A 6,488-nucleotide genomic window follows, 5' to 3' on the forward strand; every position below is an offset into this window, starting at 1 on the left:
AGACCACAAGATTTCATATTTCAATACACATCCCATACATAGAGATAAAAATCATTCATATGGTGAACACCTGGTAACCGACATTAACAAGATGCATATATAAGAATATCCCCATCATTCCGGGACACCCTTCGGATATGATATAAATTTCGAAGTACTAAAGCATCCAGTACTTTGGATGGGGTTTGTTAGGCCCAATAGATCTATCTTTAGGATTCGCGTCAATTAGGGTGTAAGTTCCCTAATTCTTAGATTACCAGACTTAATAAAAAGGGGCATATTCGATTTCGATAATTCAACCATAGAATGTAGTTTCACGTACTTGTGTCTATTTTGTAAATCATTTATAAAACCTGCATGTATTCTCATTCCAAAAATATTAGATTTTAAAAGTGGGACTATAACTCACTTTCACAGATTTTTACTTCGTCGGGAATTAACACTTGGCCACTGGTTGATTCACGAACCTATAACAATATATACATATATATCAAAGTATGTTCAAAATATATTTACAACACTTTTAATATATTTTGATGTTTTAAATTTATTAAGTCAGCTGTCCTCGTTAGTAACCTACAACTAGTTGTCCACAGTTAGATGTACAGAAATAAATCGATAAATATTATCTTGAATCAATCCACGACCCAGTGTATACGTATCTCAGTATTGATCACAACTCAAACTATATATATTTTGGAATCAACCTCAACCCTGTATAGCTAACTCCAACATTCACATATAGAGTGTCTATGGTTGTTCCGAAATATATATAGATGTGTCGACATGATAGGTCGAAACATTGTATACGTGTCTATGGTATCTCAAGATTACATAATATACAATACAGGTTGATTAAGTTATGGTTGGAATAGATTTGTTACCAATTTTCACGTAGCTAAAATGAGAAAAATTATCCAATCTTGTTTTACCCATAACTTCTTCAATTTAAATCCGTTTTGAGTGAATCAAATTGCTATGGTTTCATATTGAACTCTATTTTATGAATCTAAACAGAAAAAGTATAGGTTTATAGTCAGAAAAATAAGTTACTAGTCGTTTTTGTAAAGGTAGTCATTTCAGTCGAAAGAACGACGTCTAGATGACCATTTTAGAAAACATACTTCCACTTTGAGTTTAACCATAATTTTTGGATATAGTTTCATGTTCATAATAAAAATAATTTTCCCAGAATAACAATTTTTAAATCAAAGTTTATCATAGTTTTTAATTAACTAACCCAAAACAGCCCGCGGTGTTACTACAACGGCGTAAATCCGGTTTTACGGTGTTTTTCGTGTTTCCTGGTTTTAAATCATTAAGTTAGCATATCATATAGATATAGAAAATGTGTTTAGTTGATTTTAAAAGTCAAGTTAGAAGGATTAACTTTTATTTGCGAACAAGTTTAGAATTAACTAAACTATGTTCTAGTGATTACAAGTTTAAACCTTCGAATAAGATAGCTTTATATGTATGAATCGAATGATGTTATGAACATCATTACTACCTCAAGTTCCTTGGATAAACCTACTGGAAATGAGAAGAATAGATCTAGCTTCAAAGGATCCTTGGATGGCTTGAAAGTTCTTGAAGCAGAATCATGACACGAAAAAAATTTCAAGTAAGATTTCCACTCGAAATAAGATTGTTATAGTTATAGAAATTGAATTAAAGTTTGAATATGATTATTACCTTGTATTAGAAAAATAATCTACTGTAAGTAACAAAGGTTTCTTGATCTTGGATGATTACTTGGAATGGATTTAGAAAACTTGGAAGTAAACTTGCAATCTTGGAAGTATTCTTGATTTTATGAAACTAGAACTTTTGGAATTTATGAAGAACACTTAGAACTTGAAGATAGAACTTGAGAGAGATCAATTAGATGAAGAAAATTGAAGAATGAAAGTGTTTGTAGGTATTTTTGGTCGTTGGTGTATGGATTAGATATAAAGGATATGTAATTTTGTTTTCATGTAAATAAGTCATGAATGATTACTCATATTTTTGTAATTTTATGAGATATTTCATGCTAGTTGCCAAATGATGGTTCCCACATGTATTAGGTGACTCACATGGGCTGCTAAGAGCTGATCATTGGAGTGTATATACCAATAGTACATACATCTAAAAGCTGTGTATTGTACGAGTACGAATACAGGTGCATACGAGTAGAATTGTTGATGAAACTGAACGAGGATGTAATTGTAAGCATTTTTTTTAAGTAAAAGTATTTTGATAAGTGTCTTGAAGTCTTTCAAAAGTGTATGAATACGTATTAAAACACTACATGTATATACATTTTAACTGAGTCGTTATGTCATCTTTAGTCGTTACATGTAAACGTTGTTTTGAAACCTTTAGGTTAACGATCTTGTTGAATGTTGTTAACCCATTGTTTATTATAACAAATGAGATGTTAAATTGTTATATTATCATGATATTATGATATATAATATATCTTAGCATGATATATATACAGTTAAATGTCGTTACAACGATAATCGTTACATATATGTCTCGTTTCGAAATCATTAAGTTAGTAGTCTTATTTTCACATATGTATTTCATTGTTAATACACTTAATAATATATTTACTTATCATTTAACATAATTAACCAAGTGTATCAATATCTTAATATGATTCATATGTACCTAGTAAGACGTTGTTATAACGATAATTGTTATATATATCGTTTTCGAGTTTCTTAAATTAATAGTCTCATTTTTATGTATATAACTCATTGTTAAAATACCTAATGAGATACATACTTATAATAAAATCATGTTAACTATATATATAACCATATATATGTCATCGTATAGTTTTTACAAGTTTTAACGTTCGTGAATCACCGGTCAACTTGGGTGGTCAATTGTCTATATGAAACCTATTTCAATTAATCAAATCTTAACAAGTTTGATTGCTTAACATGTTGGAAACACTTAATCATGTAAATAACAATTTCATTTAATATATATATAAATATAATATAAACATGGAAAAGTTCGGGTCACTACATGAAAAGTATCACTCGGGGTTCTGCACCAAATTTTGCAACAAGTGTAAAAGAAATGGTCATTGCGCGGCGAAGTGTGAGGTCTACGGACCAGGGGTTAACAGAACGGAAGGAACAAATGGTGTCGGAACGAGTAATGACGGAGCAAGTAGTGTCGGAGCAAGTTATGCCAATGTAGTTTGTTATAAATGTGGAAAACCGGGCCACATTATTAGAAATTGCCCGAACCAGGAGAACACGAATGGACAAGGCCGTGGAAGAGTTTTTCAATATTAATGCGGCAGAGGCACAGGAAGACCCGGAGCTTGTTACAGGTACGTTTCTTATTGACAATAAATCTGCTTACGTTTTATTTGATTCGGGTGCGGATAGAAGCTATATGAGTAGAGATTTTTGTGCTAAATTAAGTTGTCCTTTGACGCCGTTGGATAGTAAATTTTTACTCGAATTAGCAAACGGTAAATTAATTTCAGTAGATAATATATGCCGGAATCGAGAAATTAAACTGGGTAGCGAAATATTTAAGATTGATTTGATACCAGTAGAGTTAGGGAGTTTTGATGTAATAATTGGCATGGACTGGCTGAAGAAGGTGAAAGCAGAGATCGTATGTTATAAAAATGCAATTCGCATTGTACGAGAAGAAGGAGAACCCTTAATTGTGTACGGAGAAAAGGGCAACACGAAGCTACATCTTATTAGTAATTTGAAGGCAAAAAAACTAATAAGAAAAGGTTGCTATGTTGTTCTAGCACACGTCGAGAAAGTACAAACTGAAGAAAAGAGCATCAATGATGTTCCCGTCGCAAAAGAATTTTCCGATGTATTTCTGAAAGAATTATCGGGATTACCCCCACATCGATCTGTTGAATTTCAAATAGATCTTGTACCAGGAGCTGCACCAATAGCTCGTGCTCCTTACAGACTCGCACCCAGCGAGATGAAAGAACTGCAAAGCCAATTACAAGAACTTTTAGAGCGTGGTTTCATTCGACCAAGCACATCACCGTGGGGAGCTCCTGTTTTGTTTGTCAAGAAGAAAGATGGTACATTCAGGTTGTGTATTGACTACCGAGAGTTGAATAAACTTACTATCAAGAACCGCTACCCACTACCGAGAATCAATGACTTATTTGATCAACTACAAGGCTCGTCTGTTTATTCAAAGATTGACTTATGTTCCGGGTATCATCAAATGCGGGTGAAAGAAGATGATATTCCAAAGACTGATTTCAGAAAACGTTACGGTCATTACGAGTTTATGGTCATGCCGTTTGGTTTAACTAATGCACCAGCTGTGTTCATGGACCTTATGAACCGAGTGTGTGGACCATACCTTGACAAGTTTGTCATTGTTTTTATTGATGACGTACTTATTTACTCAAAGAATGACCAAGAACACGGTGAACATTTGAGAAAAGTGTTAGAAGTATTGAGAAAGGAAGAATTGTACGCTAAGTTTTAAAAGTGTGCATTTTGGTTGGAAGAAGTTCAATTCCTCGGTCACATAGTGAACAAAGAAGGTATTAAGGTGGATCCGGCAAAGATAGAAACTGTTGAAAAGTGGGAAACCCCGAAAACTCCGAAACACATACGCCAGTTTTTAGGACTAGCTGGTTACTACAGAAGGTTCATCCAAGACTTTTCCAGAATAGCAAAACCCTTGACTGCATTAATGCATAAAGGGAAGAAATTTGAATGGAAGGATGAACAAGAGAAAGCGTTTCAGTTATTGAAGAAAAAGCTAACTACGGCACCTATATTGTCATTGCCTGAAGGGAATGATGATTTTGTGATTTATTGTGACGCATCAAAGCAAGGTCTCGGTTGTGTATTAATGCAACGAACGAAGGTGATTGCTTATGCGTCTAGACAATTGAAGATTCACCAACAAAATTATACGACGCATGTTTTGGAATTAGGTGCGGTTGTTTTTGCATTGAAGACTTGGAGGCACTACTTATATGGGGTCAAAAGTATTATATATACCGACCACAAAAGTCTTCAACACATATTTAATCAGAAACAACTGAATATGAGGCAGCGTAGGTGGATTGAATTGTTGAATGATTACAACTTTGAGATTCGTTACCACCCGGGGAAGGCAAATGTGGTAGCCGACGCCTTGAGCAGAAAGGACAGAGAACCCATTCGAGTAAAATCTATGAATATAATGATTCACACTAACCTTACTACTCAAATAAAGGAGGCGCAACAAGGAGTTTTAAAAGAGGGAAATTTAAAGGATGAAATACCCAAAGGATCGGAGAAGCTTCTTAATATTCGGGAAGACGGAACCCGGTATAGGACTGAAAGGATTTGGGTACCAAAATTTGGGGATATGAGAGAAATGGTACTTAGAGAAGCTCATAAAACCAGATACTCAATACATCCTGGAACGGGGAAGATGTACAAGGATCTTAAGAAACATTTTTAGTGGCCAGGTATGAAAGCCGATATTGCTAAATATGTAGGAGAATGTTTGACGTGTTCTAAGGTCAAAGCTGAGCATCAGAAACCATCAGGTCTACTTCAACAACCCGAAATCCCGGAATGGAAATGGGAAAACATTACCATGAATTTCATCACTAAATTGCCAAGGTCTGCAAGTGATTTTGATACTATTTGGGTAATAGTTGATCGTCTCACCAAATCAGCACACTTCCTGCCAATAAGAGAAGATGACAAGATGGAGAAGTTAGCACGACTGTATTTGAAGGAAGTCATCTCCAGACATGGAATACCAATCTGTATTATCTCTGATAGGGATGGCTGATTTATTTCAAGATTCTGGCAGACATTACAATAAGCATTGGGAACTCGTCTAGACATGAGTAGTGCCTATCATCCACAAACTGATGGGCAGAGCGAAAGGACGATACAAATGCTTGAAGACATGCTACGAGCTTGTGTTATTGATTTCGGAAACAGTTGGGATCGACATCTACTGTTAGCAGAATTTTCCTACAACAACAACTACCATTCAAGCATTGAGATGTCGCAATTTGAAGCACTTTATGGTAGAAAGTGCAGGTCTCCAATTTGTTGGAGTAAAGTGGGTGATAGACAAATTACGGGTCCGGAGATAATACAAGAAACTACTGAGAAGATCATCCAAATTCAACAACGGTTGAAAACCGCCCAAAGTCGACAAAAGAGCTACGCCGACATTAAAAGAAAAGATATAGAATTTGATATTGGAGAGATGGTCATGCTTAAGGTTGCACCTTGGAAAGGTGTTGTTCGATTTGGTAAACGAGGGAAATTAAATCCAAGGTATATTGGACCATTCAAGATTATTGATCGTGTCGGACCAGTAGCTTACCGACTTGAGTTACCTCAACAACTCGTGGCTGTACCTAACACTTTCCACGTCTCGAATTTGAAGAAATGTTTTGCTAAAGAAGATCTCACTATTCCGTTGGACGAAATCCAAATCAATGAAAAACTTCAATTCATTAAAGA

Source organism: Rutidosis leptorrhynchoides, chromosome 8 (genome assembly GCF_046630445.1).
Source record: "Rutidosis leptorrhynchoides isolate AG116_Rl617_1_P2 chromosome 8, CSIRO_AGI_Rlap_v1, whole genome shotgun sequence".
NCBI lineage: Eukaryota > Viridiplantae > Streptophyta > Magnoliopsida > Asterales > Asteraceae > Rutidosis > Rutidosis leptorrhynchoides.